Source organism: Pieris napi, chromosome 7, assembly GCF_905475465.1.
Source record: "Pieris napi chromosome 7, ilPieNapi1.2, whole genome shotgun sequence".
Lineage (NCBI taxonomy): Eukaryota > Metazoa > Arthropoda > Insecta > Lepidoptera > Pieridae > Pieris > Pieris napi.
The window spans coordinates 11,182,489-11,207,098 of NC_062240.1; the positions used below are offsets into that span (position 1 = coordinate 11,182,489).

At 32.9% G+C, this 24,610-nt stretch overlaps 1 protein-coding gene across 11 annotated transcripts in view; it reads left to right on the forward strand.

The window, feature by feature from the left end:
- Nucleotides 1-24,610, forward strand: part of LOC125051319 — a 185,084-nt gene that overhangs the window by 24,543 nt on the left and 135,931 nt on the right. The window lies entirely within an intron of this gene.

Here is a 24,610-nt window from a genome sequence, read left to right on the forward strand (position 1 = left end):
ATTAGGTGAGAACCGCCGGGAATACCCTAGCTTAATAAGGGTGCGTGGACATACTTTCGCTATACATACCGAAGAATAATGAAGGGAAGCGAAACCGCAATATAATGAGGTCATATTTCAAATGAATTTACGTATTAAACGATAAACCAAGGATAAAGGTTACTGTTTGTATACGAGAATGTACGTGCGTGCTCCTATTTCACCATGCCTACTGCTGATAGAGGACAAATCTTTGTTTTTAATTTATTTTATTATTATTAATTTCTTAAATGTCACGTGGAACATGGTGTAATGGTTATAGCTCCGTACAAACATTGTGTAAAACAAAAAACTTAGCGATTAAAAAGAATGGCAGAGAGTTTATTGCCAGTTCTTCTCTTCCGTTCTACGCCCTTTATTGCTGGCAGTAAATGTAAAATTAGAAGAATTTAATATGTATTTCTTTTTTACTTTCAAAAGTGTAAATTGTGTTACCTATTTGAATAAATTATTTAGATCATTAAATATGAATTTCGCTATATATTCAAATATGAAATACTTTTATTTATCAATAAAACTAAATATTGAATTTCGAATAGAACTTATTTGCACATATAATATACATAATTTTTTCCAAATATAGCTTGACTTATTCGGTAGTGTACTGATCAGTTTTAAAAAAAGCGTTTTTGAGTGCCTATCTGATACCTAATAACCTAAAAACTACAAGTAAAATCTAAAATTGGGGGTTTATTTATAGTTTAGTGTATAATTTTTTTTTAAACTTTATGTAACCATAGTTGTCAAATATTTTAGAAAAAATATAAAGCGTTATATATATGTGGTGAACATTAATAAATAAAGAAATGAAAATTACATAAATGGACTCCATTTCCATTTCTATTTTATATGTCTATTTTTTTGGTCTTTGCTAATTAAATAAAACATTATCATTTATGAAGACAATTACTTAAAACACGTGAAACGTCGATTTGTAATTAATACGTGTTTCTATCTTTATCGTGATAAAATACTTAAGAAAACTATTATAGCTTTTATAACTACATATAATGCTATGGTAACAACGTGCGATACATTCAATAATGGCTTACAATTTTTAAAAGCTTTTCGTGGTAGGCCAGACGCTTTTATAAATGTTTTTCAGCATAAGTCTAGTTTCCATAACATTATCTTTTTAAGAATCCAATTAAATCTAATGTTATTAAGCCATTAAATTGATTATTCTATAATTTATAATTAATTAACTGACATCGTTCACCACTTTCGAATAATTAATCATTTAGCGTTTTTCTGCTTACTCATCATTCGATAAACGAATTAAAATAATCTTTACTAGTAATTAATAAAAAAGGAAAGATTGGTATTTTTACATGTTTATAAGGAATTAACTCAAGAAATATCGCAGTAAAGTAAATCATTATTTTACCATTAGTATTCTTTTTTTAATTGAGTTGAAAATGGGCCTTTGTGCCCGTACCTTACCCACTAAAAACACCTCAGCCTTACACGCCCTGATGATGATGTGTTCGCCAGGCATTCTACCCACGGGACCTTATATCCAACATAGAGAGCTCAATGACGACCTGCAGTTCCGGGCCACTCGTGAACCATTAGAATGCTACGCTATTCCCTTAGGAATGTATATCGTTAGTGTGTAGAATATAGACTATGTTATAAGTAACATAGGCTATATTGGTTTCCATACAATTTTAAAAAAAACCTTCGGGCCAGGCCGCTTGTGATTCAAATTGAGGTGGTATAGACTTAAACATAATAAGCAATTAAAAGTTTTAGCAGCTTAAGCTATAGCGGCTTAAATCTATTGCGACTATAATCGCACAATGTTGGTGATAGCTAGTACTTAAGCGTAGACACAAATACACCGTTCATTCTTACAATAGGGGTTTCAGTGAAGAACTTTTTCATGTAATACAATATTATTTGAATCTTAAGCCGAGATTTTACTCGTATAATTTTCAATTTGCTAGTCACTAAAAAAATAAATATTGCATTAAAGACACGCTAATCAGCGTGTGTCAAAAATCAAAATGTCAATCGTCGAATTTTTTCAAACAACTAACATAAATGCTCATCGATTTTGGCGTCCTTTATTTAATATATTTTAAAGCTAATATAGCTGTTTAATCTCATTATTTACACACAAATTTACAGTACAATTTACAATATCTATTCTTAACCTACATAGTAATAATAATAATAAAAATAATTGATAAATAGAAAATTAAAACAAATTTTAAAAGTTTCTCCCTGTGGCTGTATACCTTTAATGCTGGCAGCATTTCATCGCTGTATTGCTATACTTATTCGTTGATCGAGGAAAGCACCAGCTCTGGGATCACCGGTACTATCTATCTAAGCTTAAGATTAGTTTCTCTCATTCATTATATAATATTCTTTTAGATAACAATTAAAATATAAATAAATGCCTGATTAGCGAACGTTTAAAAAATCCATTCGTATTTTCAATCCTATTTGATGTCAGAGTTTATCTGTTTTTGTTTTCAGTGTTCTAGATACCCGATATATAACTCCAATGCACTATTCCATTTCAGGTGAACCAATTTATGAGTTCAAGATAAGCCGTGGAACGAGTTTCCTAATCCCATGTGGCTAAGTTTAAGTTATAAAACGCTCTCCGTTACATTATATTCCGTTCAGACTTTCAGTTTAATGCTACGTTCACCGTATTAGATTATTACTGTACTAGCTGGTGCACGCGACGTCGTCTGCGTAGGATTTAACAATATTTGTTCAAATTATGTAGCGTGAAAGACATATTTTATCTACTTTATATACCAGAAGCGATAAAAGTATATATTTTCATTTAGGAATCCATTTATAACTACCAAATGTGTATTGGAAATAAATTATCAATTTTTATTGTAGTTATGGTTCACTATTTTGGCTATGGCTTACACATAAGATATAAATATGTACTGCTTTTTTTGGACTATTTAAGATAAACATTTCCATCGTACATTGCATATGTGGAACTCGAGTGGTTTTGACAGCGCACGCCATAATAGCTCGCAGATGGTAGATTTTTTCCTACTTACTTGATATTTTGGACAATTCACACAATATCTTTATAAATTGTAGCCTATGTGTTTTCTTGGTGTATAATCTATATTATTGTAAAGTTTTATTTAAATCCATTTAGTAGTTTTTACGTGAAAGAGTAACAAACATCTATCCATACTTACAAACTTTCGCGTATTATTATGATATTAGTATGATGAAGTCAAAAACTACCAAACACAAAGTACAATTTTCAATAAATATCTTAATGAAGGTTGAGGTATGTGAAAGTTTATTTTTAAAGAGCTTGAAAACCCTTCACAAAATATACTTAACTCACGCAGGCAAAGCCGCGGGCGGAAGAATACATCTAATAATTTCATTTAATTGTTTATATAATCTCTACTATACCATATTATGAAAACCATTTAATATCTTAATAATTGGCAAGCCCCTAAGCCTAGACTCTGATGAAGAAAATAAGCAATATTTAGGTTACCTTTAAAAATATTTTTAAAGGTAACCTAAATATTGCTTATTATTAACCAACTTATTATTAACTATAATACATTTAAGGTATTATTATGAAAATGAGGGTTTAGTTACTGAAGTAATCAGGAAGCTGTTCACTACATTAATATTTCATAATTCTGGGAAATTTGTGAACTGTCCAAATTAATCAGTTTAAGTATTCAGTTCTAGTTTTCTCTTTGATGTCACTAACTAGTGGTCTGCTTTGTTTTGAGTTTACTGAAGAACAATAATTGAAATTATTTATTCATTTCTTTATTTATTTATTAACACTTCGAATTAAAAATGGATCATAATTAAATTAAAAGGAGGGCAACTGGCAGCCTTATCGCTCTTGAGCGATCTCTTGCACACTGCAACATTTGTGAGAAAAGAAACGTGCAAAATACACATTACATAATATAGTTATTAAGAAAAAAACTAAACAGGAACAAAAAACAAACTAAACTAATAAAAGACCATTTATTAAAAAAATATATGATAAATATTTAGAAAATACATACATCAAATTCAATTCAATTTTAAGTACACATCAACAGCTGTGATAATGTTTGCAGGTAAATAACTTTCAATATTAATTAATATGTAGAAACAATTCATTTACATAGACAATATTCGTCAGTATGCAGACTCTAAAAAGACACAAAATATTATTATCTACAATATACAGTACAAAATTTCAAAGAAAATAATTAAAATCTCTCATTTTTATGTTATAACACTTTCAATGTTAATGTTCTTATTATATGTATTTATATAAATTTATATGGCTGATTGTGCGGCTTTGATAATTAATCAATTTAAATGTATCACTTTCTTTACAATTAAAGGATTTATTAATTATTACACATTTTATTTAATGCACAAAAATATTGATTCAAATTAGAATTTCAAAAAGCTTGGTGTGCTCAGCAAGGCGCGACGGTACTTCGCTCCGGGCCACCGCTTGCAACTATATAAAGCGCAAATTCGGCCCCACATGGAGTACTGTTCTCACCTCTGGGTGGGGGCTCTCCAGTACCAGCTCCATCCACTTGACCGTATTCAACTCATTTATTATCATTTGGCGTTACGTAGAGATGTGGGGTCACTCTGCATCTTCTACCACATTTACCATGGAGAGTGTTCAGAGGAGTTGTTCAGATTAATACCTGCAGCTGACTTTCATCATCGGACGTCGAGGCAGAATACGAAATTCCACCCGTATCACCTCGACGTCAGCCGTTCCACAACTGAGCGTTTTTCAAGGCAGTTTTTGCCGCGCACCATCACTTTGTGGAACCAGCAGCCCACTGAAGTATTTCCGAACCAATTCGACTTAGGGTCCTTCAAGAAAAGAGCGTACTAATTCTTAAAAGACCGGCAACGCACTCGCGAGCCCTCTGGCATAGAGAGTGTCCATGGGCGACGGGATCACTTAACATCAGGTGAGCCTCCTGCCCGTTTGCCCCCTGTTCTATAAAAAAAAATACAGTTTTGTGAAACGGACCTAAGGAAGTATAACGGCGTATAGCGACGGGATCACTTAACATCAGGTGAGCCTCCTGCCCGTTTGCCCCCTGTTCTATAAAAAAAAATACAGTTTTGTGAAACGGACCTAAGGAAGTATAACGGCGTATAGCGACGGGATCACTTAACATCAGGTGAGCCTCCTGCCCGTTTGCCCCCTGTTCTATAAAAAAAAATACAGTTTTGTGAAACGGACTTAAGGAAGTATAACGGCGTATAGCGACGGGATCACTTAACATCAGGTGAGCCTCCTGCCCGTTTGCCCCGTGTTCTATAAAAAAAAATACAGTTTTGTGAAACGGACCTAAGGAAGTATAACGGCGTATAGCGACGGGATCACTTAACATCAGGTGAGCCTCCTGCCCGTTTGCCCCCTGTTCTATAAAAAAAAATACAGTTTTGTGAAACGGACTTAAGGAAGTATAACGGCGTATAGCGACGGGATCACTTAACATCAGATGAGCCTCCTGCCCGTTTGCCCCGTGTTCTATAAAAAAAAATACAGTTTTGTGAAACGGACCTAAGGAAGTATAACGGACCAGACTAGCCACTGACCCCAAGGTTTTAGTGTATGACAACATTATACCAATTTGTTGATTAAAAGTGCCGCTTTTGTTTCGTCGGTATTTTTATAAATATTAACAACCCTTAGGCCCAAAAATGGACAATCTCACAGACCTATCATGAAATAGGATAAGGCAAGAGATTTTTAGGCGTAACTATATTATTATTAAATTGTTTATATGAACGTATGATCACGGGAAGGCTCTGTACTTAATAGAATCGCTTAACTTCGTCTTGTATCTAGGTTAATTTTATACGAAAAAGGCTGTTTGACGCTGCATTTTCGATCAAGTTAGAAACAATTTTACTTTTAAATTTGCCTCGTCTAGAGGTTCTTTTATAAATATTTTAAAAGTTTAAATACTTTAGCAAGGAATAAAAACGTGTTCTTTTATTTTCTCTACATTGTCCTTTCTTATTTGTGTTCATAATAGATACTTTTCTTTGTTAAGGGTACTGCATAACTTGGCCCATCGCCGCCTTTTATTTTCTAGTTCGTATGATATTTGGTTAGACTTAGATAACAATTGTTTCCGTATATTTTGTCAATGTTGATTTATTTATTATTAATAATGCCCTCAATATTATTTTGTGGGAGGTGTGAACTTATTGCATTTGTTGTGAAAGGCAGTCTATACATATTTGTAGGCTGACCTTTCCCATTTCTGTATTAATTGTTCCCTTTTCTCATTGACTGAAAATTGTGTGCCTGTTTTCGTCTGATTAAATTAAATCAAGCATATATCGAAGTATATACTCAGGACTAGTACTGTCAATAAAATGTATTATTTTATTAGAAAAACGTAACGAAGTATCACGTAAAAAATCATGATTGTAATAGGTCGAACGTAATGTTTATACAGAATTTGAAGAATGATATTTTGGTAAATTAATTTGATGGTCGTTTGAAAAATTTTATAACATAGAAAACGCGACATTTCTTATGCTTAACACTTTTGAACGACACATTAATACTTATAAAGTAACGGCCAGTTTCGGCATGTCACGACTTGATATTTATTTTATATGTCATAGCAATGGCGCCAGTATCAGCTGTCATTGTCATATGACACAAGAGCTCGTAAATTAACAACGTTGTTATATATATATATATAACTAGCGAACTGTGGAATCGACTCCCGGTGGGGGTCTTCCCTCAGAGATACGACCTCCAAATGTTTAAAAATCGAGTGTACTCCTCCCTCAAACGCCGGCAACGCACCCACTAAAAATGGGTGTCTATGGGCTGCGAAGACTGCCCTTTTTGGTCGTCCCGCAAGCTCGTTTGCCCCCCTATTATATAAAAAAAATCTAATAATGGCAGTTGATACTAACACCATTGCTCCAACATTAATAATAAAAACTATGACATTGCTAATACTACAGACTATCAAATAGTCATTGACTTGTAGATCCAGCAACATTGACAAATCAAATAAACCACTTAACGGTTGTGAACTAATTTGACTTTGATGCTATTCTATTATGGGGCTATATACCATTAGAATATTTTATTGTAAGAGTGATTGATGTATGATGATGTTGTTTGCTTTTTAACATATTCATAAACACACAAAATAAGGACGCCGCAATTCTAAGTAATAATAAAACAACCTTGCAAAAGTGGATTATGGCTCTGAATGTTTGCTTTTCATCATCAAAATACCTAATCATAACTTAAATAATACACTTTCGATATAACTTCGTTGAGGTTATTCATCTTTATTTTTAGATTGTATTAAAACTTTTCGTTTAAATCTAACGTAAGTACAGTCAGCAAATTTGTGAAAAGTTGCAAACGATGTTTTACACTATCGTTTTGTAGGAAATAAAAAATCTAAATAATTATAATACTTATACTTAGACGTAAATATACAGTATTTTGATTATTCACGGTGACTCTGTTATTCATGGACTGTATAACTATACCGAGTTTTAGAAACAGATTAAAAATAACAATAATTTCCTTAGGTGCATTCACATAAAAGTTTGTCTTTTTCAAGCACACAACATTTTAGTGCATTTATTCATTTTCTATTCTTACAGAAATTTAATTCTAATGTCTAATACAATATGAAACTTATTTATACAAAATTTAAACTGAGAACCTAATATTTCATAATATCATAAATAGGTCGACACAAAAAGGGATAAAGATTATGAAAATTCTTAGTAATAAGTAAGACCGTCGTCAGCCCATTGTTAATAGGGATAGGGACCAGTAGATTTAGGACAGATGAAAACCAATACATGATCTTGACAGTACAATAAATAAAACATCTAAACATAGTAACTATTCATATAAATTAGGCAATGAAAATAAAATTTGACAAATTAATAATAATCAAGATTATAAAAGCTTCCTATGGTTACAAGTATTAGTTACTACTATGTAATTATTAATACAATGTATTTGATGGAGTTTAAGGGATAAAACAAAAGAGTAAGACTGGCAAAAAGAACTTGGAATGTGAATTATAACAATAACAAAAATAGGACTTGCGGATAAATAAAGGTAATGACGTCAACATTTGCTGACGTCATAATTGAGTTTGTTGGACCTGTCGTTTAATTTCGATATTAGAGAGAGATAAACTTTGTAAAGGCTTCTGCTTAGTTCGCTTAACAGAACCAAGGGCCGTACCAACCAGTGCCTGTATATGTATATGTTATAGCAACCCGAATTAGTGACAATTTGTGTACTCGTTTCACCATCGAACCCGAATCGACTACAGAGTCAAACGGCAATCGTAGGAACGAGATCAAATTATTACTTTAATATTGATTGATTTCAAAGTTTTAAAATGTTAAAATACTTTAATTAATAATAATGACTATAGAATCACTATTATTATTGACCATTAAATAGTCGTTAATTTATAGATCTATCAACATTGGCGAATGGCGAATCAAATAAACTACAGGTATTAACGGTTTTGAACTAATTTGATTTTGATGTTGTTAATGTCAGAGTGACATGTCATTATGTTGAGACATAATGACAATGGCAGCTGACAGTGACGCACTTTTAGTAACAATGACCATGAAAGGTACTATTACTACATATACTAAAAAAATAGCCGTTGATTTTGAGATCTAGTATTATTAGCAAAACGAATACCACACGTATTTAAGTTTACAAACTGATGAGACTTTGACATTGTCAATTTCCAGGCTCTGTGACACACAATGACAGTGGCAGCTGTTACATAAATTATTCTGACATATAAATTATTCGTTTTGCAGATCGTACAAATTTGTTTCACAAGAAAAATGAATGTCGAAAGAAGTTTATGTTTACTCGTAATTTAACAATGGCTATTATTAAGACTTTTCCTTTCACAACCAAGTTTCAGAGAGTATATCAATTATTTCGATACTGGGAAGCACCGGCTATTGTGAAATACGATATTCAATGTTCAGACTTCAACAAATTTTATATTACTACCCAGATATATTGATATCTTAATATATATAAATCACGTGTCACGTTGTTTGTCCGCGATGGATTCCTAAACTACTTAACCGATTTTAAATTAAATTTGCACACCGTGTGCAGTTTGATCCAACTTAAAAAATAGGATAGCTTACATCTTAATTTATAGCCGCAATATTATTTTATTGCAAATTATGTGTTTATTATTTGACACAATTCTAACAGATAGCGTTGTGTTGAAAGTACCAACGTTTCACATAAGCTATAATTTAATGGCATTACCACCAAAAAAGCATGGTGGTCTCCATGACTGGTGTTCTCCTACCGTTACCCTTCAATAGTTTCCTACTATGTAATATAACAAAAAACTTAGCCACTGCAATGCTTGGCCGAGTCTGCTAGTATAATATATAATGACAGAAACAGACAGTTGAATTCAATAAGGAAATATTTGAAAGTTATCTTTATAGTTAAAAAACGGGATTTGTTAGGTATGCTATGAAGTTAATTGGGTCGCAGGGAGTCCTAGCGGAATGAGTAAGTGTTATATAAGTTTAACCCTAAAGAAATTATCGCTACTAAAACGATACAAATTTAAAGAAGAAGCGTTAAACAGAAAAAAATGCAAATAAAATAAATATCAGGCTATCAAGCCCTCTTTATGAAGTTTGACAGATTTGTCCACGGACACTAAATGCCAGAGAGCGCGATTGCGTTGTCAGCTTTTTAATAATTAGTACGATCTTCTCTTGGACTCTAAATCAAATTGGTTCAATGGGCTGGTTTCAAATAGTTATGACAATGGACAAGAGTACATTGTAATGTACGTAAATTGAAGTTAATAAACCAGAAAATAACTCCTAAAATAATAGACGTTCCATATTCTCAGAAAATGTTCTGCTAAACACAGATTTATATTGTATTAAGAAAAAACAAACAAGCGCTATCGATAACGCTTCAAAAACCCATTTCGCCAGTAATGTTATTTTAAGCACGTGGAGTAGCCACTTTCGTTCGCTCAATCGTGCGGAAAATAACAAAATTACTCAAAAGTAGGAAGTATTTTTCCGCTTTTTGTCAATAGAACTGACCGTTACTCTATTCTCTAGTCAAATAAAATCCTAATCTCTTTTCATATCTTTTATATAAAAAAATAATTGCTGTTCATTTGTCTCGCTAATCGAGAATGGCTGGACCGATTTGGCTAATTATGATCTTGAAATAATTGTGGAGGTTTAAGTGGTGGGAAAAAAATACTTGGAAAAATATTTGTTTCCCACCGCGCAATTACTAAAGAAAAATACTAAAGGCGACAGAATTTTCCAATTTAACCTTTCTTTTTCTATCTTTCTTGTCTTTTTTTTCTTTTGTGTATTTAGAAACAAGAAACGGTCACTTAGTTGTCATATATTTATTGATGCCTTCAGAAATTTACGGATCATAGCTGTAGTATTCTGTAGGGTGCGAATTCTTTAGTCTGTTTTTAAAAAACTATTATTTGACACAATAATAATTTACTAACAATATCGCCCTAAATGCATTCTATATGATAAAGCAATTTTTGACCTTAAGTCGGCTCTTCGAACTTTCCAATCGCCAAAATCTATTACTAAACTCTATAAAATTATTATCTAAATTACATTTAGTGTTAGCCTAGTGGCTTCAGCATGCGACTCTCATCCCTCTGGTCCTAGGTTCGATCTCCGGCTGAGTACCAATGAACTTTCTGTCTATGTGCGCATTTAACATTTGCCTAAATGACGGCGTGTGTCAGGCACAGGAGGCTGATCATCTACATCTATTCTATTGATAAATGATCGTGAAACAGTTTCATAATCTGAGGCCCAGACCTAAAAAGGCGCCAGTGATTTATTTTATTTTTTAAATGACATTCAAAATAGATTTTTACGCGTATACTATACAGAGATATTCAAATGAAAGAAGCTTGTATGGTCGAACCTGTACGATCATGTAACTTTAAATAATTATATAAATACATTATTATTCGACTTACCTTATGTAAGTATTAATTTAATTCTTACTTAGATATTATTTTGATTAGATACTCACTTATGACCCTCTTTTGTTTAAGTTTATTTTTGTTTAGGTTACTATAGAGGATAAAAAGATTATTGTGACTCTGTTAACCTTTTGTATTGTATTTTAAATGTTTGTCTATTCATAGTTCTATTTATTATAATTGTTATTTTTCCTTTAGACTTTACTTTATTTTAGCTATAGTAACGGCTTATTTTGAGTTTTATTTTTATTTTTTTGTTAATAATTTTATTTTTGCAATTTTTGTAGTCTACCCTCTGTAGGTGTTTCTTTTTCATTGTTCCACATTAGGGTTGCCTGGAAGAAATCGCTTGTTAGCGATAAGGCCGCCCGTTGCCTTATAACTTTTGTAACATGTTTTTTTTTGTATTTTTGCTATGTGTATGTTTGTGAATAAGGTAATAAAGCATAAATAAATAAATAAAAAGAAGGAAACATGCAGAAATGTTTCTGCCTCATACCACATAGCTAAAGTACATATGAAGTCACTAATATTTAGGTTAAGTGACTTAAGTAAGCCACATACAATGGTCTAACTTCAATTAGCGAATGAGTGGTTACGCGGAGGCTCCTTGAAGAAACGATTTTGCCAAAAGTTAAATCGTAGTACAGTCAGCAAAATTGACTTATAAAAGGCGATTATAAGTTTATTTTTTTTAAGTCCCAAATTCAAGTCAGAAGGATGATGCTATGCTTCTGTCAACCAGTGATCCTAAACCTGCAAGCAGTTTAATAACCATTTTTGAAGTTATACTTCTTTAGGCGCGTTATGAAAAATTGATGAAAGTGACGTTTTACGATGCGCGCGCACCGTGACACAAAATTAACAGAATGAAGTTGCCCACGGAAGATGCTACGGCATTGGACGTAATTTAAAAACAACATTCGAATAATAATAGAATTTATGTTACACTTAATGTAAGAGAATAATAATAAATATTTATTTATTTAATTTTAAACTTTATTGACTATAATGACTCCTTTTCCAGTCCTTGATTATTTAATTGTAATTAATTATTTGCATGCAATCAAAAACTATTTTTAATAATGCCAAAGAAGTATAACTTCTTACGCGCGTACATAAGTACACGCACCCTTTTTTGTGCACCATTCTCATCCTGGATTTGGGTTCAACTCCCAATGAAATATATCCGGTTGGTGGGCATAAAAAGTTGATCACCTTATAAATTTTATTAATGAAACAGACATCTGTGTCTGTCCCATATTCTTCTTCAGGTTGACAGAACATTATATTTTATTTGTATTGTAATTGTTGATGTTTTCACAAATATTTCATTTATTTCTTGCCTGCCTATTAATATTAAAGATTTATTAATGAATTCATTCAAAACTTGGTTAGTTATCATTTCTTAATATGAGTAGTAGCTGTGTTAAGGCCGATTTACATTATCTTAGTGTTTAGGAGAGTGCTTTAGGATAGTACTTTAGTTGAAACATGTAAACGCTACTTGCTTTAGTAAACGCTACGCTAAAGAACTTGCCTTTCAAGTTGTACTAAAGCACTCTCCTAAACACTAAGATAATGTAAATCGGCCTTTAGTGTATGTGTTGAAAAATTAAGTTATTAGATTTTTTATCCGTCTCGTATTATATGGGAAAAAGCCTCCTCTATATTTTTCCATTTCTCTATTATCTGATTGTTCATAATGCATTGTTCAGATCTAATTGTCTTGTTTTGGATGATAGGAATCTTACGTTGAAAGTGCAAATTTTAATTGTTGCGCATTTTTTATTATTATTATTCTCCTGTTCATCGTTTTATACGTAATGGAGGGTGGTATATTGCGTGCCTATAATCTCGTTTAACTCCTTGACCATTAACGCTCCAGTTTAGATTTTATCTCATAGTTATTATGGGTCAAATAATGAAGTTTTAAAATTATATTTTCCCTAATCTATAGAAAAGGTTAATTGAAACATACACGGCATACGACCAGTAAATAGTAAGTTCCTCTCTCCCCCCCCCCCCCCCGTCCTGCATAATAAAACGGTAATAGTTGTGTATCTGCTTGCCTCCTTGCTACTGTTGTGTATGATTGACGTTTTTGGATAATGGTGATGGCTGTGAATGGAATCTAAATCATAAATAATTTAACTTATTGTAACCTAACGTATTATAAAATGATGTTCGAGTGCGTCTCCCTGCCTGATACTGCTATAAAAATAAATAAAAATGCGTTTATTCATTTTAAGTACATATGCATTACAATGTGTAAGTTTTTTGAACGCAATTAAGTAAAAATATACTTGTGTCAGGGTTCCCAGCTCTTCCATAATAAACTTAATTATACATTCCTTAAAATATATTCAAATCCAAAGGAAAGATTAGGTTATATAATTTATTATGGTTGTATGACAATTTAAATTTGAAGCGAAGGAATAATTATGTACACTGTATACATCGTACATAGTGTATCTTACATAGCCGGTATATAGCTTCAGCGCCCTTATAGCCTGTCAATAGTGACAGCGATACCGATCCCATCGTTTTTATATGCAAGTTCGATGTAGTTCTCTTAATAATCGCTGTTGTGAGATGTCGCAACTTTAAGAACGATACAAAAACTCATAATCGTGATCAGATCGAGTGACAAAAGCACTGCTCTATAAAGATAAAAAGGACTGTCAAGAAAAATACGATATTTTTTTTTCAGAAACATCTCATAACTAATCAATTATATTTTAAGTGTAATATTTTTTGCTGACAGTACAAAATGATTGAGCCCAAGTTTCACGTTGAAAGATATTGCTTTCGGTCTGAGGTTGATAAAACTGATTACAACTTTTTAAAGTTATTTATCATCGAATGTCAACGAACGGACCTATAATTATTTTTTATAACATTCAGATGAAATTATTCAGTGCAAATAATATTGTTAGAATTGTATCAAGGCGTAGTTAAAACTTCTAATTCTATACATTTGTTTATTGTTGAGTAACGTAGTCCAGGTCTACTACTTTCTACGTCAGATGGCGTGGGAATCTCAACCAGATCAGACGTGTTGCCGATTAAGGGATGCGCGCGAGTAAGCGTGATACTATACCATGTTGGGTATGCGTACTAGTGAGTGGACTAAACTAGCGATAGGCGTCTACCGTAGTGATACCGCCGTCCATGGACACTCAGATTGGTCCCAAGTACGTTGCCAGCCTTTTAGGAATTGGTAGGCATTTCTTGAAAGAGCCTTAGCCGTATTGGTTCGGAAATATTTTAGTAAGCCGCTGGTTTCACATAGTGGTGGTGCGCGGCAAAAACTGCCTTAAGAAACGCACACTTGTTGTGTTTATATCACACATTTGTTAAAATGGAAGGAAGACGCTTTCAAATTAGTGATGGATCCCGGGAGAAGTCTTGTCTAACTTCTAGGGAGATTACATGCTCAGACCATTAGGAGGAGATAGAGGAGACACAAAGGAGAGAAACTGTCCAAGTTGGTATAGGTTAAAGGTTGGTGGAATCAGTTACCGCATTTAGACTCTCACTAGGTCCGTTGTGCGTAAAGTCCTGGCTAACTAAGCCAGTCTTGCTCCTTCTAGAAGCACAGAAGTCTCCTGGGCACTTGCAGGCTTCACGGAGCGATCTCACTGCTCCGAGAATTTCTGTACGTCCAAGTTAGTAACAAATAGATAGGCTTGCACGTAAACAAACAAGCATTAAAAGCAACAAAATTATTTTAGCCATAGGTACTCGAAGAATCGTGTGTATAGTGTAATTATAATTAAATAGAAATTGGCAGAATCAAATAAAAGAATTGGCTCTGCAACTGGCGGAAAAGATTGGCGTAGTTGCTTTAAAATCGGGAAAGACAAAAGCAATCTATGGTTAGGAAATGAAAGCCGCAGCGAAGGATATCAAACAATCAGCTGAATATCTTCCTCTACATACGTAAAATCACTCGAAGGAAGTTTTTTTGTCTTATGGCGAAATACAATGCGCTTGGAAGAAACCAAAAAAGAAATGAGGTACTCATGAAAGAGCTTCTTGTCCATGTCTTATAATACTGAAGCACTGATGGAGGTTTTGATATCCCTTGGGAAAGATCTGAAAAGTTAAATTAAGCGTTGAATAGATAGACCATAAAATACCTGAAATTAAATAGTCCGCCATTTGTATGGGACCAAACAGATTTGGTTTTTATAAACAGCTACACATTAACATAACTAAAATTTTAAATTTTAAAAATAAAACACGCTCTCTTTATATGTAGGAGAATATGTAAATATGAAAAAACTATCCACAAAGTTCCAACGAAATAAAATTGTCCACTATTTTGCAATTTTCTTTGACCTGTGAATAGTAAAGGAAGCATGGAACAACTGACGTTTTCCGCATGAACGCTTTTGAATTTCATTCGCTACTTTCAACATAAAGATTAAAACACAATGCTTTCAAACTTCCATCCAAAAATCAAACTTTATTACACTAAACACTACGTGTCGTAATACTGGGAAATAATATAAGTTATATTATAATTGCAAACCCCAAAAAATATTCATGCGCAAATACAATAAACTTTAATGCGTAATTAACACTTGCTATATGAAGAAAAACATGAGGAAGCAAAGCTTTGAGCTTTTGTCTTAGATGCAAAAATCGATAACCTATGTTAACCAGAGAAGGCTCATCTACTTACCTGTAAAAAATAAAGATAGAAATCTGAGGCCATGACCACAGGTATTAGTAGCGCCACGCCACTGATTTTTTTTAATGGATAAATGTGAAGCTAATACAGTTTATATGTAAACTGTTTTAGGCCTTTTATCTCTCTTTAATCGATAGCTCATGTTTGATCGTCGTGGTCAACAAGAAAGCGTCTGAAGCGGACTATCTGTTTCCACCGGTTTCTGTACAGTCTTATGATAGTGTACAGTTTTGAGGACGATGAGTCTTTCACTTGATCGGTCCATCTGGTTTGCCACGGCCACGTGATCTTTTACCTTCTGTGTTACCAACCTCGGTCAGTTTCTTCAAGTTCTCATCGCCTCTGCGAATTGTATGGCCGAAATGAGATACAATTCGCAAAGCTTGTGTGTAGATTTAATCATTGAATTGTGCATTGTGAGTTCACTACTTTCATAACATATGCCTCGCAATACTCGGTAAACGCGGGAAATTTAGCAAACAAAACTCAGGCAACAATTTGCTTACCTAATTTGATTTCATATTGCGTTCTAAAATTTTAATGTAATGAGAAAACGTTTGTGTACCACGTTTGAACCAATTCGACTTAGGGTCCTTCACGGAAAAGAGCGTACTAATTCTTAAAAGGCCGGCAATGCACTCGCGAGTCGTCTGGCATTGAGAGTGTCCATGGGCGGCGGTATCACTTAACATCAGGTGAGCCTCCTGGCCGTTTGCCCCCTGTTCTATAAAAAAAAATTAAGGAAAATAGCCACGACACCGTATACGTAGATGTCATTACAATTTTTTATCAACGTTAAATGACCTCCGCCGCTATCATACAATTAATCAATGGTTACAACCCTTTTATCATTTGTCAATCTAATAGTCAATTAGATGAACAGACTCCTGTGTCGTAGTTAGACGTCGTCGACTTCTTTGATTTAAGGCAAGCCGGTTTCCTCACAATGTTTTCCTTCACCATTCGAGCGAATGTTAAATACGCACATAGACATAAAGTCTATGTGCGTATTTAACACATTTTATTATTTATTTAGCATTATTTATTTTACATATTTATTTAGCACAGCCTGGGATCAAACCTACGGCCTCAGGGATGACAGTGAATAAACCGCTATAATAAAAAACAAACGTGTGTGTACTTATGTATTATGTAAACGCGTTAGAAGTTATACTTCTTTGGCGTAACAAGATAAAAATCTTTTATTCTACGTTTGTAGAAAAAACGGCACTAACAATAAAAAAAACTAAAATGTTGACTATAGCTAACTTCAGGGTGTCGGGTTTTTGTGACGGTGTGTGTGCGCATCGTATTGTCCCCTATTATCCACTTTACGTACAAGTAATTCATAGTAGGTACACAGTCTGGTCTGTGGACTCAGTTTCCGCACGCTCAATAGGTCCGTTGTAGGTACGTAATTTTAGCTTAGTATAAAAGTAATATTTATATTACTAAAATATTCTGAATTTCCACAAAACCAAATGAATATCGAAATGAAAGCTAAACAAAGCCGTTTGCAATATCCAATCCAACGGGTATTTTTGACAGGCTACAACGAAATAACGCGGTACAGACTTTGAAACGAAAAATTATTAAGAGATTTTATAAACAAAATAACAATGAAACAATGCCTGTTCATAAAAATGTAAAGGCAAGCTTTAGAAACCATATCATGTTAAAATATTGTGAAATAAAACATCTATCGAAAAATACTTTAGTGTCATGGTAATATTATATTATTATATAGGTGCTTTCATTACTCAGTATATACAGCGATAGATTTGTATATATAACCAGGTAAAAAACCAAGTTATTAGTTTTAACCATTCTTTCCCTGTTTTTTAAATCAATGAATTCAATAAGTACTGAACTTGTTTATATTTTCGACACGACAAAATGCCATTATAAACATAACTTGTAAAAAACTAAGTCTTGCAACGTAGTTCCACTAATTTTTCATTATACACTAATTGGATTCTAAATTTGAAGATTCTACGTCTGCTAGAAGTGCCTTAAAGTTTTGATGATTAGTCAGTGTCAAAATAAATAAATTTGACTATAGTCGAATTTTTAATTAAACGAAGTCAACTGACGTTTACGGTGTTGTCAGTTTTTAATGAAATAAAAATAGTGTTGTGACAAAGTAAAAACCCTTGAATGGTTTTTACTTGTGTGTGTAGTGATGGCACTAGTCACCGCGCCGCGCTTTGTAATAAGACGTCAAAAAACTGATTGTAGTTACATAGTACTAGTACCTAACTTATATCAGAGCACTTTTATACAATTTTGAAATAGAAATAATGTTCTTTTATTGTTTGAAATGATTGACTATTCACACTCATTGTTCATTCATCTGATTGAACAAGAACTGAACACATCACTATTACTTTAAATATGGCAACATTATTTTACAAAGTGACATTAGCTACTGTCAGTTGGCTTCGTCTAATTAAAAATACGACTATAGTTATAATTCTTAACATCTGGGACAAATTTAATAAAATTTGAAATATACCGTATTTTTACAACTTCTGCATGGTAACTTTTAATTTTACGAATAATCACCACTAAGTCGAAGGCGAACACACAACCGTGTCCCCAAATCAACACCTTAGTATTAAGAAAATAAATGTATACAGTTAAAGTACAATTATCTCATCCAAAGTTTCATTTCCTTTACGGTTATATAAATTTAAGTAACTTTATTTAGACTATACGCGCTTCATAGTGATTGCACAATCACTCACGAGTAACTTTGCAAAAAAAGAGACGTTTTTATTTAATAATAAAAATCCCACGAAATTTAGTTTTTATCCACCCAAAAAAAACAAAAACAAAAAATATCTACTTATTAACGATTATTCTTATTTTTAACTTATAATTTTATTTTATTTACTGTACACCCTTACACACGATTTTCATTACTCACACTGCCAACTTTAATATTATTATTTTCTACTTAGTATTATTATTATTATTTTTTTGCTACTGAGGCGCAAACTAGCTACTGTGGTCTCTGGCAGAATGACCAGCGCGGTGGAACTTTCTGCTCCTCAGCATAATGCTGAGCCAGGGCCAATTACAACCACAGATTATATTACGTATCAATATATCTTGTGGCATATTAATTCAAATTTCTCTTTATTAAAATGTAATAGAACTCTATAAATAATTAACGCTTGAAATACACTCAATACGTGGAATACTAAATACTCATGCGGTATAATTTTAAATGTCAGATACACATTTCCTGTTAAGTAGACCCCTTTTGTTTGAAGCTTGCGCAATTTAATCTTTATAAAAGTACTGCCGGCTTTTCCTATGTGTACACTTTATGAAGAACTCTTTCTGGTTTTAAAACTTGTGAACATTAATTGAAAATTTATGTACATATATTAAGGTTATTAAGTAGACTTTTAGTTTATCATAATTTTGAGAGATTTGCGTTACATTTATAATTATTAATACACCATTGGACGTAATGTAATAATTATAAGCATTATTTATAAAGTACTACTAAGTTCCTACTTTATTTATATTTATAAAAATACAATAAATACTTTTTGTAAAGATCCTATTGAATTTAATATGAATATTGCAAACAGTTGATGGTAGATGGGATTTCTATGGCAAAGTAAAAAAGTCTAATCTAACATATGTTAACATGATGTGAAAATAACTAAATAAATAAATCAGTGGCGCTACAACCTTTTTAGGCCTCAGATTTCTGTATCTGTTTCATGATCATTTGTAATTCTAATAGACAAATAGGTGATCAGCCTCCTGTGCCTGACACACAACGTCGAATTTTTGGGTATAAGGCGAGCCGGTTTTCGCACGATGTTTTCCTTCACCGTTCGAGCGAATGTTAAATGCGCACATAGAAAGAAAGTCCATTGGTGCACAGCCGGAATCAAACCTACGACTTCAGGGATGAGAGTCGCATGCTGAAGCCACTAGGCCAACACTGCTAAATAACTACCACGAATATAGATACAAGACGTCAAGTTTTATAAAATTAATATTTTTTTTAATTCAACGTCCTTCACTAAACAAAAACGATTCTAGCAGTTAATAATACTTTCTACTCTTTGTTCGAGTAAGTGGGAACATGCAAACTCAATCATATTTTGACCTAAATACATGTGAATGTTATTCTAGTTTAGCGAGTCATGCAAAGGACGAATATATTTTTATTTTCCAGTAAATTGAAGTTACGTAATGAGGTATAAGACAGGTATTTTCCATCGTTTTCTATTTACTATTAACAAACAACTTTCGGCGATCTTTTTCTATGAAGATAATTACTAATAGGCCGGGAGATAGTGACACAACATAGTGGGTCCTTTGTACAAGTATGGCGGTTCTTCAGTGGTCTTATTACGCAATGAAAAAAAGAAAAAATGATGGTCATTTATTTTTTAATTAACGCATTCGCGTTGGTGTGGCGGGCTGTAAGTCATACCGGAAAAGTATGGCATGGCACTGCCGCCTCTTATTTTTTTATGGACTATCGGAAAATACTTGAATTTTTTTGGAACAAATCGTTTGACACACTAATTAACCCGACGAGTTCGACTAACGCCCACGCGACTGGTTCGCCGGTACCAGCGCTATGACCATAATTTTTCCTATTTTTCATTGCGTAATAAGACCCCTGAAGAACCGCCAGACTGGTACAATTGACCCACTATTTTGTGTCACTATCTTCCGGCCTATAACGAGATAAAATAAAACTTTCCATATAAACGCGCACAGGCACAGAAGTATTAGGTGGGTTAAAAAGTTCGTAGGCTGACACATAGATGGCGCTACTAGTACTAAACTTATATGATTTTTAGTTAGCCTCCTAACCTTCAAAAGACACGTGTATTCATTTGACAATTGTCGTATTTTACAATTAACTTGTGGGGAACTTTTATTTGTTCAGCCACGTGATGAAGAAAGCGTATCAATTGTCTTTCTTTATGTAAATTTACTGAACAATTTCAACGTCTTCTTGAACACAACAATTGTTCGGTAATACAATTTATATTGCAGTATGTATATTTAAATTTGGAAGAACAATTTAAGCGAAGTAATGAAACCGTCATGAAACTTTAAGAAATAAGTCAAAGAATAATAAGTCATCTTACAAACATCAATAAACATGATGAAAATTACGAATAAAATTGAAAAGATAAAGGTATAAACTGCACATACGAAACTACGTCATGCTGCTGCAGACAATATTAGACTTACGGCCTGGCCACGGGGATCGGCGGTGCGAACGGCGATGCGGGAGGCGAGGCGACCATTCGCGCGGGACCGTTTGCAGGCCACGGACCGGTCACGTTTGCCGCCGCGACCACTAAGGAAGTTCGACAGCGGAATGTCTTTATCGAAATCATCTCGATATTGCTTGGAAAGTAATAGCTTTTGGTGCAAGACCTAATTTGGAGAAATTGTGGAGAATTCCACAAGAAGTATGAGAAATTCAGAATATATCCAGAATTATTTTTTTGAGTATACCAGAATGAGTATTGAAACCTTCAATTATATTCTTATGAATATTCAATCAGAATTGGAGAAAAAAGTTAATGCAAATAGAATTTTAAGTGCCGCTGAAAAATTGTTTTTGAGATTAAGGTATATTAAATTAATGCTGTGGATGGCCAGACTTCCAAATAGCTGGTCTAGCCAGTATTTCAGTAACAAAAAACTCTGTATTCATTTTTCGCCGCGACCACGACTAAACTTATTTATTCCCTTCTCTATTCGCCGCGACTGCCGCTCGACTCCGTGGCTTGCACCGTACTGATTCATGCATTTGTTTCGCTCGCCCGTCGCGACGTCAGTCGCCCGCGCGATTCGCTCGGTACATTTTGCCGGTCGCATCGCTGGTCGCCGTTGCGCGTGGCTTGATTAGTACATTGCTATGAGTTTATTTCAGTCGCTAGACGAATCGCGGTTCGCTCCGCGCGAATATTCGCGTCGGCGAATGTCCCGTGGCCAGGCTGTTAGGAAAATATCCAAGAACTTATTTTATGATTTAAGATGTTTCCTTTATGAAATATACAAAAGCGTTATTTAATAAAAGGGGATAGGAAAATTGCATTGGCAATAGGATTTCCTTACTTTGCTTCCAAGTCATTATAATAGCTTTTTTATATAAATATGCGCATAATTTAATTTTCTTTATTTTTTTTCGTTCTTTGATAAAATGATATTAGAGCAGCAGAATCACTGTTATTAAATCGTTTGCGATTTCTCTGCGATAATTATTACCTTTTTTATAGACTGTGCACACCCTTTGTCCCATCGGAGGACATAAGTTATTAAGACAATGAATAATACTAATAAAAATAGGTAAAAAAACTTTTTAAGTTAAACGGTTTTATGTTAAACATACATTGCAATGTTTAAGATAAATGTACTAAAAACCAAAAAATAATAAAATAGATACAGTCGTGGGAATTATAAAGATATGCATAGACTAGACTAAAATAAAACCGTGGGGCACGTCAATTGTCTACAAATTATCGACTTAATGTGCGATAGAAGAATCGTTTAATTCGTCGTTAAAATAGGCAGTTGGCCCGCAGACGGTCAGGAAATTACTTACTATTTTCTTGCTCATGGAAATTCCAATAGTTATACACTCCATGTAAATAAAAGAGATGTTTCAACTAGTTTATCGTTGGACATTCACACTGCTGGCTGGCGAGGAATCGTTTCACTGCTCGTAGTTTGTCTATAATCGACAAAACATATGATAAAAGTACCTACTACTCGCTCACCACTATGAAACCCTAAAACTCGCTTATAATCGAGCTTGCTAGCTTGTTTCCACATTCTAGCCCTACTTATCACACGTCCATCGTTGTCGGTTGAACAACTGCCTAATTATAGTGTAACATTACAAAACAAACATTTTAATCAACGATTGTAGACAATTGACATGCCCCACGGTTTTATTTTAGTCTAGTCTATGCATATGTTTATAATTCCCACGACTGTATCTATTTTATTATTTTTTGGTTTTTAGTACATTTATCTTAAACATTGCAATGTATGTTTAACATAAAACCGTTTAACTTAAAAAGTTTTTTTACCTATTTTTATTTTCTAGTTTTTAGTTTTTATTTCGCATTCTGTTTAATTCATTTAGTGCTTCATTATTGCAAGGTTCCTTGCCCGTTAGTTTATATAAATAAATCAATTCTATAATATAAATATAATATATATTTAATTAATAAAATAGATACAGTTTTTAATATAATGTTATATATATATATAATATATATTTATATATTATATAATATTTATTTATTTATTTATTTTTATTTTATTTATTTAGTTTATTGTATTGTCACCAAAATCCAAAGTGTATACAAAATTTCAGATTAATCGGTTGACAGGAAGAGGGTGAAATTTGAATTACTAAATTTGACCCAAGAATAAATAAAACAAACGGGGTGAGCTAAATAAAACCGTTTAAAAAGACTAATATTAAAATAAAATTCCTGCAATAACCACATATAAAAATTCCTAAATGCTGAAGATTTTGAAAATTATACCAAAAAAGTATTTATTTTAAACTTCATTGTATAATAAAACAATCTGTTATTACGAAACTTAAATCATGCTAAAACCTCACTGATAACAAACTATCAAAATTCAAAATCATTTGTTCATTTAGGTTAGGTACACTTATGAACGTCAATTTTACATTTACTGCCAGTTCTCAACGGGCGAAGAAAGGACGAGAAGAACTGGCAATAAACTCTCCGCCACTCTTTTTAATCGGCAAGTTTTAGTTTTACAAAATGTTTGTAAGAAGCTGCAACCATTACACCATGTTCCACATGACATCTTAAAGTAATTAACTATTCTAATAAAATTATATTAACGAAATAAAAATAAAAAAAACAAAGATTTGTCGTCTATCAGCAGCAGGTATGGTAAAATAGGTACACGCACTTACATTCTAATGGGATCAACACGCAAATACATAGTTATGTTAGTATAAATAACTAAAATCACCGCATACACGAATTGAAGTCCCGACGCATGGACGCCAGTATATCTTTTAGGAAACCCTAAAAAATAATATTTAAGAGACTACAGAGTAAAAAAATATCTTAAATGCTGAAGAGTTTCTAATAAATACCAAAAAAAATAATTATTTCCACACTGTTGCATAATAAAACCATTATTTAATTACGAAAACTAAATTATGCTTCAACAGACTCACTGCTAACACACGATCTCTTCCAGGAAGCCCTATCGAAGAAAATTTGAATTAACGTTATAAAAAATAGCCTAAACATTATATTTTGTATATAACAAGTATCAGTTTATTAATTTAAACCGAATATAAATGTTGTTAATGGTCTTATTCAAGAGAGACTTAATTACTGAAAAGCTGACAAAAGCCCCGCTAAGAGCTTATCAAAGCTAATTAAAGGTAATTCTGAGAGACAAATAAATCTATAGAGGCATCGACGTCGTGAATTTTGAGTGATACTTAAGTTTGAAGCTCTCTCAGCATCGTGGTGTCACTTGACCCGGATATCTTCGACCTCAGGCTCTTCACTAAAACATATTGTTTATTAAATGTTACATTTGTTAAGAATAAGTACAATAGTAAAAGATTTCTTTAACTTGTTTTTTGTATGTAAGCTATGTTACCACATAGTTTACCACATCACAAATAATACATTTTTACAGTATATGTTACAAATAAAATCAAAATCATTTATTGATATAGGTAACATAATGTACACTTATGAACGTCAAATAAGAAATACACATTAAATGCTTCTAA